The 18,992-nt window shown below is 37.8% G+C and overlaps 1 protein-coding gene across 1 annotated transcript in view; it reads right to left on the minus strand.

Moving 5' to 3' along the window:
• The window catches only part of LOC124412348 (transcription factor Sox-13), a 129,706-nt gene extending 112,746 nt beyond the window's left edge, over window positions 1-16,960 (minus strand). The window contains exon 1 of the mRNA XM_046892141.1: window positions 16,674-16,960. The gene's annotated coding sequence lies outside the window, so the exon portion shown is untranslated. The remainder of the gene's footprint in view (window positions 1-16,673) is intronic.
• Window positions 16,961-18,992: the final 2,032 nt, after the last annotated feature.

An 18,992-nucleotide genomic window follows, 5' to 3' on the forward strand; every position in this document is an offset into this window, starting at 1 on the left:
TTTTTTTTTTTTTTTTTTATGTTTCATTTCCTTCTTTTTTTGATCTTCCTTTATTTTCTTGAACAAAGATCTCGTGCTTTTGAAATTGACGCGCGTTGACGCTGCGACACGTTATTTCCATTACCATGAAAATCACCGTATGTACCGTGCCTCGTGTCTTGCCTTTTACGAATGCACATCACGTATCGGGTACTGGTATACTATATATTATAATGTCTACATCACACGCATGTATATGTGTATATACGTATAATATAAATGCGCGTGATACATGGATGGCTAATTATCTAGAGATAATAAATTATCCCGTAACAGAAAGCTGCGGAAAAAGGAGAAAAGAAAAAGAAGCGCAACAGAGCCAATTGACTTCATTTTCGTCTATATATGCATTTAGTTTAGATGAACTGGGTGATCGTCGATCGATTCTTCGATGCTTCATGATCGTTACGAGTGAATTTTTTAGTTTTCCTTTTAACGGTGCTTCGCGGTCAACCGAAAACTGCAAACTGTACAGAAACTAATTTAGACATTCTACAGACACAGTGGAATGTCGAGAGTCTGCAAGGTTTCTTGTTAACAAATTAGTTAGGCTCTAATAATTATTTCTTGTCTGTAGAGACGTCGAGCTAAGAATGGACGTGAAACCGAAAAAAAGAGGGAATTGCGTAACGGAAACGGAATTCGATTGCGACTGTGAAAATATTTTTCTGGTATAATATAATGTATATAGGATGTAACAAAATCTAACAAGTATTTAATATATAAACATATATACTAATTAGTCTTGAAGAATAATAATTTCATCACAATAATTGTAAAGAAAGAAAAAAAAGGAAGGAAAAGAGAGAGAGAGAGAAAGGATGTATAATATTATATTCATAATGACACAACTGCATGGATCATACGGCGCAGTATAAAGGATAATGTTTATGTTCAGTCGAATGTGTGAATGATAAAGCGATTATTATTACAGCGAAAGCGGTAATATTTGGATGACATATATTTATACCTAAGCGTATTATAACAATAAATAAAAGAATAATTGTGTAGACTCGAAATAACGAATCGTAATGAATTCCATAAAAAGCGTTGATAGCAGCGCAGCTGTGACAAAGATCGTCCGAAGACTTGATAACATCGAGCGTTTCGCAAATCTCTCGACGAGAGTGTAATTTCAATGAACAGTCTTGAGAATATTCGCGAGCCGTGTCCCCTTCGGGAGAGCAGAAGAGGAGATTCTAATATTGTAAGCACAGGAAGCTATTATACATATGTGTATGTATATAGATCGCGGCTTGATTCTCCCGCATAACTGGCTGACTAAATTTGCTCTCGCGCTTTATACGTCGCTTCGTCGTGCGTTGCGCTTTACACTCGCGGCATAACCGAAGCTTGATTTTTATTCTCCTATTTTTTTACTTCATTTATTCATTTTGTTTTTTCTCACTAAAAAGTAAAACTGCAGAGTACAACGCGAACGGGAGGGAACGAGAGTGAAAATTTCCAGCATCTGTGAGAGGCTGTGCCGTGAAAATCACCGTCAATGTAAATTATGCATGTGAAATTGTATGTATCTACTCGTAGGTATGTAGGCGAAATTTGTATCAGTATTTTCAGCAGCGATACTTTTCTCTGCGGTAGATAAATAATCATTTTGTATTGATATTTATTACTTAATTAGTTAATTACTCTATCAGTAAACAGCCATTGGGGGTCAAAGGAGCTACCGAGCTTTCGTTTGGTTCGGTTCTCTTTATTATTATATTATTATCATTCCTGTATATACATATATATACGCGTCTTTGCGAGTACTTCATCCACGAGTATGTACGTAGATACTCTCCGGGGTCAATTCAATCATGTACTTCACTGTCCGAAGGAAAAGAGAAAATGGTAATTGGAAGAGATGCTAATTTGTGCAGTTTTTGCTTTCCTCGTTTTCCCACTTTCCGATTTATGAAATATGCTAAATTTTAGACGAGATTTTCTTGTTGTATGCAAAGTCGAAAAAATGCTGCATTATTTTGTGAAAGCATTAACTACAAGCTTCTCCCCTCTTCTTTCTTCTTCTTCTTCCTCTTTTTCTTCTTCTTGTTTCTGTTTTCCGAATCGTCCATATGCCAGTCAGCATCGCTGCAGAGTGAAGTTCTTCGAAGAACAGAAGGCGGAAGGTTCGTTAGAAGGCACTCTTTAATCTTGGGATATGTAATTAGTTGCCTTATTTCATAATGGATCGTCTTACTTGGCTTTACCGAGATTCGGTTGCTGCAGTTGGAACACCGTGCATAAACATATATGTATATATACATAAATATATATACATATATATTAATACTTAAACTCAAGTACCAAATAGATCAATAACAATTTTAAGAAACTAACGGTAGATTAGGATTAGCTAATCTTTCGAAACATGAAGGTAGAGAGACATCAATTTTAGCGTATGAACTCTTTTTAGTATCTACTTGTTCGTGTATTTTCATAAATTTTACGTAGTGGTCAACGTAAATTTATCAATTCTTAACCCCCTAGATTGCCTCACAGCGAATCACTTTCTACATTTTAAAGATCTTCCCGATTTTTCCAGAGACATGCAAATTCCCCGAAAATTCCCGGTTTTCCAGATTCCTCTGACAGCTGGATACCCTGAAATCCGATTGAAAAAAAATATTGTAACGTGTAGGTACAGCTGAGATTAGAAAAGTGAATATCCCCTTCAGACGCATCGAATAACAACGATGAAAACCTCTAGGCAAGTCGATCAACCAAATGCGAGAATATTTATCAGAAATTTCGTGTAAAATGTAAAAAATAAACAGCATCTATAGCATATATCTACAATTCGTAGATCATCCACATTCCTAATCGAAGTCCTAATTGCGAAGTCGTTTTTCGTAGATATATGCATAACGTAAAATACCTACGTGAAATTGTCTATATCACATCGATATTGAGTGACAAAAAAACGAGCCAGAAACATCGAAAAGATAGAAAAAATAGAGATGAAGATAAAGGTGTCTTTTATTTCCACATATTCGGCAGATAGTCTCTGCCCACTCGAATCAGCCGGACTCTACCCATGGTTCGCACAATGAGCCTTTATGCGTATTACACAGAAGACTAGCAGACCATAGTCATCGCCTTGCACACCTTCACGTTTACGGGTTACGCCAGTCTCCGTACATACACCGTCCTACGGTGAGTATAATGCATATACATCCATATATATATATATATATATATATATATAGGAATAGACGGAATCGCGTCGAGGATCAAAGGCGCACGGGGGCAACGAAAGGTACCGTGTACGGCAAAGTGTGTATAATACGCAAAGGCAGCCACCAGCACCAGCACCAGCACCAGCACCAGCACCAGCACCAGCTATGGCTTGGGCTCCAGCTCCGGCAGCAGCCACCATGAACAGAGAAACGTGTGTCTTTGTTGTATCCTCCGTTATGGACCGATGGACGACGGTAGACGTATAGAAGTGGTGGAAGTGGTGGAAGTGGTGGAATTGGTGGTGGAGGAGGCCCTCGTGCCCGCACACAACACACGGAGTTGGGAGTTGGTTAGAGGAGGAGTGAGGTCTATCCATGGCACGAAGAGGCCCCTCGGCTGTGCTGGGCTCCTCTCTCGCTTCCTTTTATCATCTCCTTTTCTTTTTCCTCTCAATTTCTGCTTTTTCTTCTCTCTCTTTATCTCTCTTTCTCTCTCTTTCTCTCGGTCCATCTGTAGGCGAGGTGGCCCGTTTGACCCCGACGCAGTGGCTCCGAGGCCTAATTGTTCATTTTAATGTATTCCCCGCATTTAATTTCCGGATATATTAGTTTCGTTGAGAAGTATAATCAATCTTGTACAGAGGCAGCAGCATCAGCAGCAACAACGCGCGCGCGCAATGATGCACATTACGATAAATACGGGGACGATATTTACACACTGGTAATATACTGTAAGTGACGGTTGTGGCAACGCCGGATAAATAATTATAATCAACTGCGCAAATTGTTGTATTATACCGAGGTTCAAAAATTAAAACACAACGAATCGGATGATTTAGCGTGAAAAAGCGTCATGCGGACGAGCGGAGAATAATAAGGAGAATCGAGGAGGCGAAAGGAAATAAAACACACGGCACGAGACTTTTTTAAACAAGGAGAAGCTTAAGAGAGGAACGAAGGAAAGAACGAATCACAATTCGCGGAATTATTACCTGCTCGAGCCTTGCTCCAGGTACACTGAACTTTTATTTTACAGCGATTACGCGCGTTTCTTGATTTAATATTTATTTAAATATATAATATGTATGTGTAATAAAAAAATATACATATATATAGATATATAAGGTGCGGGTATAAGTCAAAGTAATATTGTATTAACGGATGGATGAGAACTGTGTATGAATCGTGAGAATTTTTTAATTAAAAAATTTTTCATTTTTTCTCAAACACCGACGTAAACAATAAGCAAAGAATTTCTTGTTAATTTCATAGCGTCGCGCATTTTCCTATATACAATATGTATACTGCTTACGAGTGTGTATATATGTATGTGTGTGTGTGTGTGTATATAGATGAAAATCAATTAAGAGTCAAACGGTGCCGGAGAGCCTCATCTTGGAGTAAAATCCTCTTCTCGAGGCTCTGGAGTCGGTCACGGCATCGAAAATGAGTCAAGAAACGAGACTGAAAGAATGAACGAGAAGAGAAAAGAGAGAAAAGAGAGAAAAGAGAACGATGAGACTTGAAATAAAAAGAGAAAAAATAAAACGGATATAAGGAGGAGGGAAAAATCAAATGAAAGAAAAGACGCTACAACAGATATATAGTACCTGTATAATAATGTATAAGTATAATATAAATGAGAGAGAGAGAGAGAGAGAGAGAGAGAGAAGGAAAGGTATACAAAAGAAGAAACTGAAAAATCTGAGAGAAAAGAAGAGAAAAAGAAGAGGAGCAGAGTAAAAAAAAAATAAAAAAAAAAAAAAAAACACCTCTCGCTTCACGGAGAGTCAAGTTGTTGGGCAAGGCTCCTTATTTACTTTATTACAGCCTCCAGAGTCCAGTAACGGTATCGGGTCGGCTCCTTTCCCGCACTCCTCACCCCCTTTCTCCTCTCTCCCTCTCCCTCTCCCTCCCTCCTCCAGCATCTTCTTCTTCTTCTTCTTCTTATTCCTCCTCCACTCCCGACGTCCCTCTCTTTAACAAATTCTTCTGTATCGATTCATCCCAAAGGGCTAGTAGCATAGTGGTAGTAGTAGTGGTGGTAGTTGTACAGCTCCACTTCAGCTGTCGTCTCGGATCGTTTCTGTTCCTGCTCCAGGCTCACATTATATATTGTATACGTATATATGCCGACTCTCTCGTTCATCTGGGTGGATTATTTGGGTATTTAATAAGGAAAAAAAATTCCGTCTTGCCTCAAATCGCGAATCGTTAACTTTCGTCTCGTCGTTTTTTCACCTTTAGCTTCAACTGTGAGCTTGATCAATTTTGGGGAAAATGTTGAAAATGAGGGAGAGATCGAGGTCAAATTAAGTGTGCTATAACAAATGTTGGGGTAACGAAGTGGAGAAAGAAAAATCGCTGTTATATATATATATATATATTCGGAATATGTAATCTGTGAAGAAGTTGAAATTAGAAAGATTTCAGTGATCTGTATTCTTTTTTTTTTTTTCAAAAATGCAACGATACAATAAAATTATACGAAGTTCAACCTCACAAGGAAAAAAACCACGTAAATGGAACGCGAGAATGAAACTATATTATTCAAGTCGACGGTTCGCGCGTAGGTGCAAATAATTTATTGCAATATAATTCGGCGTGTAGGCGCAGAAAATTGAGCCCAATTTCTTGGCTCGTCGATATCGGTTCTATCAGCTGCAACGGGAATTGGGTCTTTGGATTTTTCGAAAAGAAAAAACGTAGAGTTATTACAAAGTAGAGAAGCACAAAATAATCGAGTCATTTTTTTTATTCAGTTTGATCGATAAATTTTATAATCGGAGATACGTTACAAGCAATTGATTTTCACGCATTTTGGAATACATATATGGGCTATTCCACGTCAATTCGACTAGGGTCTGACACTTGGATTTGGTTCACAATTTTTTATTTTGTTTTTTCAACTCTAAAAAGCGTTCCAGACTTTGTTCACATTTTTTTAACACCTCTGACGCCCCCAGATAGTTTTTCAAATGATGATATTTTGACAGTGATGGTGACATTTTTTAAAATTATAAAACAAATTACATAATTTCTCTAGCCAAGATTAAAAATGTCGTAACCAAAATCAAAGTGGACAAGCAAAACGGTAATTTCTGATTAATCTTTTGATCAATTAATAATTTTTTTTAGCACTTTTGATTTCTTCTTTGAATTCTCAAGGTTCAATAGATATATATTTATTAACATATAAACTACCTTGAAATTTTTATTAAAATTTGAAAAAAATTTCTAAAGTCTAAATTATTTTTTGTTAGTTATTTCGATTTTCAATTTTTGAATTTCGATTGAAATTTCGTGATAGTTGTTCCATCAGATTAATCGAAAGAAAAATCAAAGCTAAAAAAAAAAAAAAAATCCTTAATTGGTTGAAAAATTAATAAAAAATTACCGTTTTGCCTGTCCACTTTGATTTTGTGTTATGTAATTACTATCAGTATTTTCAAAACTGTCGTAATTACTGTCAAAATATCATCATTTCAATCGAACAAAGAATATAAGCAAAAAGTGTGTCCAAATAATTTTTGATTCCCGTAGAAAATAAATCTAATAAGCGTACGAAATTTTTTCGTGGAAGGACCAAATTCATGCAGTGAGTGGGAATAATAGCTGCGGACAAAATGCTGGAAGGAAGTAGATGAGGATGGCATGTTTGGTTCAGGCGGCGTATAAGCACGAGTACATTCTTGTGGAGAAAGAATTTAGAAATCCGTGCTCAAGTTATTTACGAGCGATGGCCGGTTTGGCGGTCATCTTAATGCCTTGTAACAGGTATAATTCCCGAATACCGTACACCTCGATGATATTCCGAGGACTGCTTATACCGAGACAACGATTAGAGCCGTGATAATGGGATCCCACGTTTTGAATTTCGTGAGAAAATGAAAATCTCTGTAGCGTGATATTTTTCGAGTTTCTTTGCGTGATTATAAATGGGAAAAATTTTTTAATTTATAATAAAAAAACGCTATAATATAAGAGAGATTTCTCTACATTTTTTTTAATCGTTTTATTGTTGTTTTTTTTTCGGAGAAAGCAATTCTTTTCTATTGAGACATATATTGCATATCATACAATTCAATTTCTTGCCTTTGTATCAAAAACGTGTAGTTCGTTTGCTTGTTGAAATTACTTTTGAAATTGGATGAACGATTGGAAGGAAAAAAAATCGTGATACATAGTGTGCGTACAGTATGAAGTATTCGATCATCGATTTCATGGCATATGCAATATAATTCATTTGTTTTATCATGTCATCGTGAAAATGTGAAGAAAGAAATTTTCTCCGAAACTGATAACTTATAATCGTGTATTCATCATTTTATTTGCTAAACATCGTAGCTTAAGAAAATAAGGTATCGCTGTTTTTTCAACCGTCACATTCGACCATTCATCTTAGCAGTTAGAGATTTCTGCGAATAAGCCTAGAATTAGGAATGGATCATTTTTTTTTGATCGCAGTTTCATGTTGAGCCTATTCCATACAGGGTATATTAGATCTATAGGATAATTTGTTCAGTTAGAATAATAGAAAAAAAATCACTTTACATTATCACGAAACAGCAAACAAAATCATTCGGATTGCGGTGCCAAACTTAAAAAGAACAAAAAAATTTAAAAAAAAACAAACCAAATGTTCATGTTCTGTATGAGAAATTATTCGAATGGAATAAATAAAGTAAAGTAAGTCCAGCAAGACAGTAAAGCATGCAAGTTGTAAGAACTAATCAAGGAAAACACAAGCCTAACAATGAGACAGAGGAGGTCAAGAAATGAGTAAAGTAAAGTAAAAAATTTCAAAAGAACAGAACACTACAACTAAAGTAACTTGATTACATTAGGAAGATAATAGTAGTAGCATGATTGTCTTGCTGGGTACAGTAAATAATTATGAGAACTTGAAGCTGATTGAAATGGAAAAAAAGAGAGTGAGAGAAAGAGAGAGAAGAATTAGAATTTCGGCAATATGTCGCAGCACGTACGCACGACTTATAATTCTCTGGATTCGCATATAAGTATTCTGCATAATGTAAAAGCGCGAGAGGCAAGATCAGCCGAGAAGAACGAATTGAAGCGACGCGCGCGCGCGCAGATCTCGGTTGACAGCAGCTGGTTTTGGTCCAGCGTTAAGTGCTCTCCCTCCTCCCTCCTCCCTCCTCCTTCCTCCTTCCTCCTTCCTCCCTCCTCCCGCCTTCCACCACCCTGATTTACGTTCGCTCACCTGTTCATCCGTTTCAAGAGTGGCCCAGTTGCCGAGTCTTTCCGGCTGCCTCTTCCCTCTTCCCTCTTCGCCCCTCTTCGTCCTACAGGAGAGCTTCGCGCTCCCCGTTCAAGCCCGCGATCCTAACGTCCATCCCGGTGGGCCAGGGCCGAGACCAAGACCGAGATCTTACGGGCAGAGAGAAGAGGTCGCTGGACCATCACCCATGATTTATATCCGCGATTAGGTTCGATTGACTGACCGGCGAACCGACGGACGGAATCCGCACCTCCGCCTTCTTTCTTACACCGCCTGCCTGCACACGTCACGATACACCTGATCCTCTCTCAAGTCACGCTTAACTGCTTACTCGAGGTAACGGAGAAGGCGAATGAGAGAGAGAGGGAGAGGTAGAGGGAGAAAGGAAATTTCGGGGCATTTGATTTGAGTTGGATTGGGTTATCATGGAATGTAGAATAATATCTATACACTTTGTCAGTTTTCTAAAATTGGTTGTACCGTTGATTCACCTTTTCGCAAATAATTCGTTCGTAAAATGAATCAATTTATAAATTATTTCTTTTGTTCGGTGAATTTGTAGAAGGTTTAGAAAAAAAAAAAATAGAGAATTAATTAGAACTACTCAAAGCTTTTTCAGAAATCATCTTATGCCCGTAAAATAAAAATCATGTAACCCACGACAGATCTCGATTCTTAGGCTCGTTACGGTTGGAAACATTTCATTTCTATATCGTAGATACCATGAGGTAATCATTCGAATTAGAGACGGTAATATTGCGGGTCAGTTTACCGCATAACCGTCAGTGGTATGTATAATAAATGATTTTTACGTGTGGCGATTATTTGCTCACTTTTCTGTGCTACAATTGTATGTACATCCTACGTGAAAAAATTTCCGTTGATCAATAAACCTGTACGTATGGCACGATGTGATAAAAATTTCGGAAAGCCGTAACTTTTCTGAAGTTTGTCAGAAAATGATAAATGTAATTTGATTTATGTGTAATATAATTAATACATTGGCTATAATTACTGCAGATAATATTGGCTGTTCGGCAATAAAATCGCGGTTATTCTTTTTATCTGCGACTATAAAAAGGCCGGATCATCATCTTACGTTACTACTTTCTACGGTAAAAGCTCAATAAGCGGCGTGCAAGAAATTTGATGCATAAGGCAGTGGAAGTAAGTTTTGAGTAATATGTTTCCTATTCTTTGCGCGTCAATCGCAAGACGCATATTTGCGGAATAATAATACATACTTGAACGAAGCAAGTAAGGTACATAACACATGAGCATCATCTAGGTACGTTAGATTTTTATGCCTGTTATTTTATTTATTTTTTTATTTTTTTTACAGTAATACTCAAAGTGCAGCTACATTTACGTAATATATATATATATATATATATGAATATAATTCATAGATAATTTTGAAGTATGCATACATGCAATAATAATAAGTTGGTACTCTAATACATAATGATATTTACTCGTCAATTACTTAAGATTAGTAAATCAACATATCAACAGATTTCTCGATTGCTCAAGTATTTTCGACGCGCTTGTTTTTTTTTTTTTGTTCGACCGATGAAGATATGCCCGTGTTAGAGGTGGTTGACAAAATTCCGAAGGCTATGTCCAGGAATAACGTTTCGAAATCACAGAGAAACGTTTCGTTGGTTACAGTGCAGATCGTTTGTCTCACCGCAATCGCAAAATCATTGGATTATCTACTTCGTATCATAGAAATGAAATAGGTATGTCGAATAAATTCGGAGTAAATCTAACGAAACGTTTCATCTGTCGATATTATTTAACCTATTACATCTATTAATTATCAATCCTAAGATAATGATCCGCGGTAAAAAGTTTCTTTTCATATTTGTCTATAATATCATACCTGCAGCATGCATGATATATTCTATAAGCATAATGAAGGAGAAATAAGTGGAAGAAAGTAAACTGAGTAAGATAAAAATGGGGAGAAAATAAAACGGGAGTATGTATATATATATGTGTGTGTGTGCGTGCGTGAAGCATTAAAGCGTTAATCTCGCGGGTAGTGGACAAGATAATGCTTGCGAGTCGAAGTCGGCTTTAACGTGAGACGGCTTTGAGCCGCGGCCATTTATCTCCTCTTTAAATCGATTTGTATGCTAATCCCGGTGAAATCCGCCTAGCCGCGTACCAACCAACATAAAACTAAGGAGGCCTACAAAACTCGCCTCCTAAGATTCCAGATAATATATACCTGACTAATTAGGCTCAACCTATGCATCCCCTCCCCCCCCCCCCCCCCCCCTCTCCCTCCGTCAACCCGTCACCACTTACAACTATTTTTGGAAGGTCCAGTCCGCGGATCAGCGCATCATTCGGCATATAATTATTTGACGAGATGCTGGTGGGAAAACTGAGGAAACAGTAAAGAACGAGACGAGTTTCGTATTTTATGCAGTGTAAGTAACATGTTCGCGGTCGAATTGTATTTCCTTTCGATCCTCGGATGCTGCAGGAAATTTTTAACGCCGGAGAAAAAAATGATCGATATATTGCATCGACGGGAATTGAACCGTGATCAATCGGTTACTCTGCTTTACTTTTTTCTGATTGTTAAAATTACGAGGTTTGAAAATTTCATGGTGTATATGTATTATCTTGGCGCGGCAAATTCAATTTGAAACAAGTGTAATATTTTCACCGAATTGATACGGTCGATATTTTTTTTTTTTTTTTTTTTTTTTTTTTTGCACGAAGGTATAATTTATTGAAAATATTGCAAAATGTCTTCCTAACCTAAATTTTTCATCGTTTTGTACCGTGAATCTTGTTGTCGGATGAAGTAGGTATCTTTTATATGATCAAGTTCGTTGACCTGTAGAGTCTTTCCAAGTATGAGAAATTACATATATATATAATTTAAAAATTGTAATATTCCCTTGACATTTTGAATTATAGAATTTAAGTTAGGGAGAAAAGCTTGTCACTCGGCGTAGGACGAGTCACTCGGTTTTGAGCTACAGACACCGATTATTATACGTGTTAGTATGACTGATTTGTTTAACGGTTCAATTAACAACGTGAAGAATTACATACACGCTGCTTAATGTCGTTTACAAAAATTACGCACAAGCCGTAGCTGCAGGTTAAATACTACGTACATTATAACACGCGTTATAGGTATAACTACTTGTACGTGTGAGTTGAGCATGACGAATAACATTCAATTATATACGAGAAAGTTATAATTTATTGACGTTATAAACCGGATATCATTTGTAAGTTCGTTATGACACGTTTCTCAAGCCCTTTAGAGTATATTACAAGGCGCATTATCGTACCGTTTGATTAAAAGTGCGAAACTGCGGTGAAACTGAAACTCGGAAGCTGACTTGACTGATTGAAGCGACTTTTAAGAATCGTGAGCAAAAACAATCAATAATCAATAAATCCTCTCACTTTGTTTCGTTTTGTACCTGCGAGTTTTTGCCAATTATGAAACGATCAAAGTTCGCTGCACTTTCACGATGTGTCTACTGTACACACCCATCATCCTTAAAAAAAAAATAAAACTTATTCTTTCCGAGTATAGAAGAGAACGAATAATATTCACTCAAGAAATGAAATAAATTGCAGCTATAATTCCAGACAGTGTCTAATATTCGTCGTAAAAACAAAACCTCACTCGAACCTGTTCATCGGTTCTGTGAAACGAAAATTTATTCGAATGAATACAATCTTCCTCAATTATTTCCAAGTTGATTTTTTTTTTTTTTTTAATTTATTTATTTCATTTTATTATAATTTATTTATTTCTTTATTTTTTTATTCAAAACATTGTACGTGGAAATATTTCGTACACGAGATATCAATAAAAACAGACATCTGTTAGTGCTTCTGTAATAATGATTAATCGTTAAATCGTACGTAAATGAAATGAATAAATCTTTTCGAAACAGTCTACGGATATCACATTAACCCCCGAAAATGTAAAAATTCGCCAATTTATGCACAATTGTATTCAGTATTGCTCATAAAATGCTTTGCAAGCAAATTGTTCGACTGTCCATAAGTTCTGGCATAAACGTGTGTAGGTATAGGTAAATACTTAAAGCTGTACAAGGGTAATAGGATTCGATGCAAGCCGCGACCTTTGGGTCGGATGAAAAATATCTCGAGTCACCTTAGAGCCTGTAATTATTACCGAAGTTTACAGCATACATTGGTCAGATAAAAAAAAAATGGCGATGCCACTCGGCCATTGAGCAACGAGATTCTGAAAACCGTTTGAAAAAAATCATCATCCGCGTAGGATTACCTATTATATTTTATTATTCTCACAAATATTATTCACCGGTTCCTTGATCACGTTTCTGCCTCCCGATCGACCGGCACGAATTGAAATCCTGAGTTTTTCAAACGCTTTACGACCTCACGAGAAATACACACACACACATATATGTGTGTACATATATATATATATATATATATATATATATGTACACAAATGTACATGATACCTACTGTATATATATGGGTATGTGAATGTGAGTAAAAAAAATTTGTGGCTAAGTCGGTTTTTTTTAGAGTTTTTTCCTTTTTCTTTTTTGTTCTTTTCTCTTTCGAACCTTTTTACTCGTAGTGTCTTTCCGTGTAAGGCACAGGTGCATTTATAGCACTGTGTTCCCAAATCTTGATATTCATTTAACAAGGATCATAATGGAGATCGTTATCACGCTACACCTTTCTCTATATGTATGTATATATACATATTATAATACATAGCGCACGCACCGAGAGTTTTATAATAGTGATAAACAGAGGCAGTTTGTTAACGTCACTTGTACTGTTACCGTATACATGTGTATATATGTATATATTGCAGACGAAAAAACTATGTTATTTTCGTTCTTTCACCAAATTTTTCATTCTTTCCTCTTTTCATTCTCCGGGGAGAAAACGCGTTTTCTTTTCAACGCTGTACAATAGGATTATATAAATAATTTGAACGCGGTTATCTTTTATATATATATATATATCTGTCCATCGTTGAAATATTGTGAAATATTTCCAAAGTGTATGCTTATTGAATATCTTAGCGAGTGACGCAGGCGCGAATTACGGCTGGCAAATACAATAACGTGCGAATGTTAAACGGGTAGCGGCAAACGAATGTCTTTTTCGTGATGATAATTTTTTGCTATATATATAATGCTACATTCACGACAGTTCTTCCTAATCATATTATTACAACAACGCGATTCCGCAGGTTGCAGCATCACTCCGGACTCGGTAACAGGACGAAAAAGATAAAAGGTTTGATGAAACTTTGGTTTATATAATTATATGTATAAATTGTTTGCAGATATTGTTCGTAGAAAATTTCGGGTGCAGCTTGAGCAAGATTACGGATTGCGTAAAAAATTTTTACGCAGGTTCTCGACTACGATATTCAAACGGTGTATTACGGATGACCGTTGTTGTTATCGTCCGTAAGCGTCTTTGAGAAAATTCATCAATTCAGGAATGCAAATGTCGACGGAATATATTATAGGTTGTTATATGTGTGCCTGAGAGCATACGTGCGTGTTTGCGAAATTCTTATTTTTATTCTCTAATTTTGGGTAGGTAGGTATATATATATATATATATATATATATATATATATAATACGTTGACGAGAAGGAAGATCTCGATGATTTTTGTCGCTCGTATAAATATATATAAAAATAGCGAGGACACGGGGATGGAGTGAAAAAGAGAGAATTGGTCGAAAAAACAATTTTCGAAAGATAAAAACGAGAATTGCGACACGTCATACATAAATTAGGTTCTATCGCGTCCGGCGGTGTCACTTTGGTGACATAAGAATTCAGAAAGCGTAACGCGCAGATCAAACAGATCTGCGAAATATAACGACAGCAGGGTAAACAAGCATATATATATATGTATATATATATATATATATATATATATATATATATATATCTATCGCGCACATCCTCTCTCCTCTCGGTAGGTATCGGCCTACCTACCGGTATGAAAAACGCTAAACGACCGGCGATCATCACTCACTTTAATTGATTGCTGTAACCCGGCTTTGAATGCCCATCATCCCCGGCCGTGGTGTGAAAATATGACATTATTATAATACGCTACACGTCTCCGAGATAAAAATTCCAAGCGCGGTTATACATACGTCATATTATATGAATCGCCGAGAGAGAGAGAGAGAGAGAGAGTGACGAATTTTCCGCTGTATATTATGCGTACGCAAATCGATGTAAAATATCTATGTATAGATGGTCTCGATGACGATTTAACCGTTCACAGATTCCCGGCGATCCCATCGACCGGATTTCTATTCCCATCGATTTAATGAAGATCGATGACCGCGTGGACCAAGGCTCGATCATTTTATACATATACACCCGCGAAATCCGTGGGCGTAACGAAGATCCTCAATATAAACACGTGTTCGACGATTTTTCCAACATTTCATGCATCGTAAATTTTTGCCCCTCGGAAAATTATATTTTTTTAATATAATAACCGCGACGAAAAAATTAATAAAAAAAAAAAAAAAGTCAAAGAAAAATCCGTCGCGACTACCACTTCGATTGTATAATACATATATAAGAAAAAAAATCCAAAAAATTGTTTAAAAGTTATTTTCAAGGAGTTGGCTTTTCGTCTGTCAGAGTTATTAGAAAGGTGCTTTATAGTAAGGATTTTTCGCAAACATCGATCTTCCCAACTTCGTCCTCATTTAAAAACGTGCCTCTCCTTTTTATCACACGACCAACTACTCGTTTCCTTGACGCAGGAATAAAGTAATCGCGCGTGCCCTGCACCAGAAAGCAATTCCCTGCACCTTTTACAGAGTTTGGCTTTATACCGCGGGTTAACAACGTCTCCGGCCAATTAGTGGAGGCCTAATGCCCGTGTACCTCCTCCGGGTTTACATCGTGTATTAGAAACGGGAACTTTAACCTGGCGTACGTATCCTTAGACAGTCCGGAGCGAGTATTGAAAGTTACAACCCTAAACAGGTATGATTTATGTGCATTTACTTATGCACTGTATTACGGCTCTATGTTTGCCTCTATCTACTCTAGGCGCGTTTATCTGTACTGGATATACCAGCGTTACAGGTTGTACCTACACATCTTGAGGTATAACTTCTATTGCAATTTACCGCCGCGGTATAAACGGTGCAGCGGCATGGCGGCAAAAGGCGGCGGCACCTGGTCGTAATTCGTCCAGTCCGCGGTAATAATCTTTCTTTTCACCCTGCGCTCTCATATACAGGATTGTTTTAACGCCTATTAACTAAGGATGTTTATTGCTTTTGACACGTTCGACTTGTAATTTACCCTTTTGAGCAAAAATTACTTGCGAAAATGAAATTTATTTACAATTATTCGTCGTGACTCTACGATTGACAAATTATTATTATTGTCGTTGTTATTAATATTACGAGATATTCGGCTGAGATTTAGGAAAACTTTTTTCTTTTTTTTTGGAGATCAATCCGGCGTATCTAAAAGGCGCGATTATTATCGCAGTCGACCCGAAGTGCAAATATCGGCGGTACAATGAGAATGGTAATCGGCCAGCTTCGTCATTCGCCTTTTTAGCTTCATGCACGCAGAGAGAATACAAGGAGAAAAACAAACGGTGGCAGCGTTATAGAGTCATTACGTTGCTCCATTCGAATAGGCGAAGCTGCAGCAGCCAGCAGAGATCTATAATCGATTGGCCGTGCAGCGGAGCGACTTTTGTCCGCGGAAAGAGCGTGCGAAAACAAAGAAAATTATTATCGTCGATCTTTGTGCTCGTAGATTTCTCTATTGCAACGACAAGACAAATAATGCTTGTGTGCCGTGGATTCGTCACAATTGCGCATAATTTATAATGAAAAATAATACACAGTGAAGAGAACCTCGTTAATCGTGTTTATTTTTTGCACGATTTTGCGCAACGTGACAATGCGCATCGCATAATTGTAAAAGGAAAAACGTAAAAACGATTATGCGAAACTGTGAAAAAAGAATTAAAAAATAGCGTTTTGAGAAAATACGGAATAAAAACGAACAGCTTTAATTCAAAGTGATGAATGTACGGAAGATGATGAATATGCAGTTGGTCATCATCATCGTAGCGCAATCGCATGACAGGATTATAATACGGAAATGATGTTGTTTAAACAAATTCAGACTCACCCCGACTCTGCGCAGCAATTTCCAAGTAAAACTTTTGTTCCTCAACGTCACAATCCCACTTCCTTGATCACAGAACTAAAAATCGACACAAATACGCGTGTTAATATCCACGATTAATATCATACACGCTTCGTTCGTTTGGCACACAATTGGTTCTTCTATTTTCTTCTCAAATTCACACACGATAAACGTTTTATGTTTCATGTAAAGATCACGCGACGGTGGTCTATGTTATTATAAGCTGTGTCGATAATACGCACACTCGTATACATTTATATATACATACATATGAATATGTATGAATATTATTCATATACAATTATTTGACACCGTTTTTTATCCTTGCACATACACATTATACACACAAATTTTAAAAAGATCAGGTCAGAGGAAGAGATAGAGAAAGAGACAGAGAGTGAGTGAGAAAAAAAAAGAGAAATTGCAGAAATAGAATGAAGAAAAACCAACAACGAACTTTAATTTTATGTCTTTTCACAGATGTGTAACGATCGGTTGATCATCAGGTTATAATATCATGCGTACTGTTACGTTATCGATATATTATACATACGGATCGTCGTGTATTAAAGTTAGGTATTATTATACGTATATATTATATGTATATACGTTTTTGTTTTATTATCACATGTGTAATCACAACTAGTTAAAATATCGTTTTATTATATACGATCATGTTATTAATTACCGCGAAACGTATAAAGAGCGCTCGAGTGTTTATCATCTTCGTTTAAACTATTATGTGTATTATTTATCCTCGTGTGTGTATAGATTTATTTACCACCCGAACGTCGACGGATAAAACGTAGCAGCAAACATTTTAATCACCTGAATACATTGTGAACCACGGGCGTAACAATGCACACGAGTTGTAGGATAAAAACTAATTGAGCAAAAAAGCAGGGTTTAAAAACGTAGGAGCCGCGACGCGATGTCAAATCGACGCCGACCCGCCGATACGTGTAATATATAAATACATGTGTATTATGTATAATTATAATATTAAGCGTTTTAATATCGCGGCGAGAAACCAAACACAACTAAGCAAGCACAGACGAATTCATTACACACCGCATTACATAGGTAAATGCCTGTGTCACAATTCACGAGTAGATATTTAATAACAGGTCTGTATAGAAGCGTAACAGAGCGAATAACGTCGCCCGGTATAAGGTATAAGGTATAAGGCTGGTGGGTGAGTTTTGCGGCCGATTACCGAAGACGATGACGAATAAGTCGACGAACGAGAGTGACGACGCGTGCGTTCCGATACTCGAGGTTCCTCGTCGAGTCTTGGACGCCGGACGATCGGCGAGGGCAGACTGACTGATCAGCATCAGAGCCGACGGACTCACTCTCAACCCTCTCTCGTAGGTATTATATCTTGGGCGTAGGTAAACGGGGGCGTAGTTTCAAGGCGAGTGTCGCCGTAAGATCGCCGATCGGTGTGTGTAATAAGGAGATCGTTGTTATTTCTAGCCGGCATACGATCCGCCGATCAGTTTCCTCCTTGCGGTGGTGGTGGTGGTGGTGGTGGTGGTGGTGGTGGTGTGTTATAACTGTACGCAGAGGGTTGTAAGGTTGCAAGGCGAGCGTGGCCTTCCAGAACAATTAACCCCAAAGTCTAATCGATTTAATTAGGCGTTAGAGCCGCGCCTCGCCGTCAATCCTCGAGCCGAGAAGAGAACCCCTTGTCTAAGGGTCGACGAGCAACACCAGCCGAGTTTCCCCGCTGCCGGCTCCATCCCGTGACAATATCCACGGGGGATGCGTCGTGGGAAAGGTGAAGAGGGGGGGCGAGTGGGTGGGAGGAGGGGGAGGAGGCCCCGCTTCCTTCCTTCCTTCCTTGCTTCCTTCCTTTTAGTCTTTCCTCCCTTAGGAATTTGCCGCGGCGGAACCTGGTGCAGCACCGGCGACCCACGTGTTTCCGGAAAGAGCGCGAGCAACGATCGATCGATGTTAATCGGCTAAGTGAGATCGGATGATCTCTGAACGCCGGTTTCTTTGTCTCGTAAGTTTGGTCAGTTTATAAATCAGCGAAGTGTTCATATCGCATAACGGTTGATGACACGTATCCTTGCCCTTGAAATTCTCGAAGCTACGAGGACGCCGACATTGATACGAATGTGGGTGTGTTGGGGCAGGATGAAGGGCGGAGAGGGCGCGATATTCTACGCGGACGCGGGTAATTCGACCCTTGAAAAACACACGGCACACACCGTTATATCAACATATGTAAAACGTAAACTGGACAATCGGCACTGTTGTAACATCGAACAACAACAACAACAACAACAACAA

Source organism: Diprion similis, chromosome 11 (assembly GCF_021155765.1).
Source record: "Diprion similis isolate iyDipSimi1 chromosome 11, iyDipSimi1.1, whole genome shotgun sequence".
NCBI classification, from domain to species: Eukaryota; Metazoa; Arthropoda; class Insecta; order Hymenoptera; family Diprionidae; genus Diprion; species Diprion similis.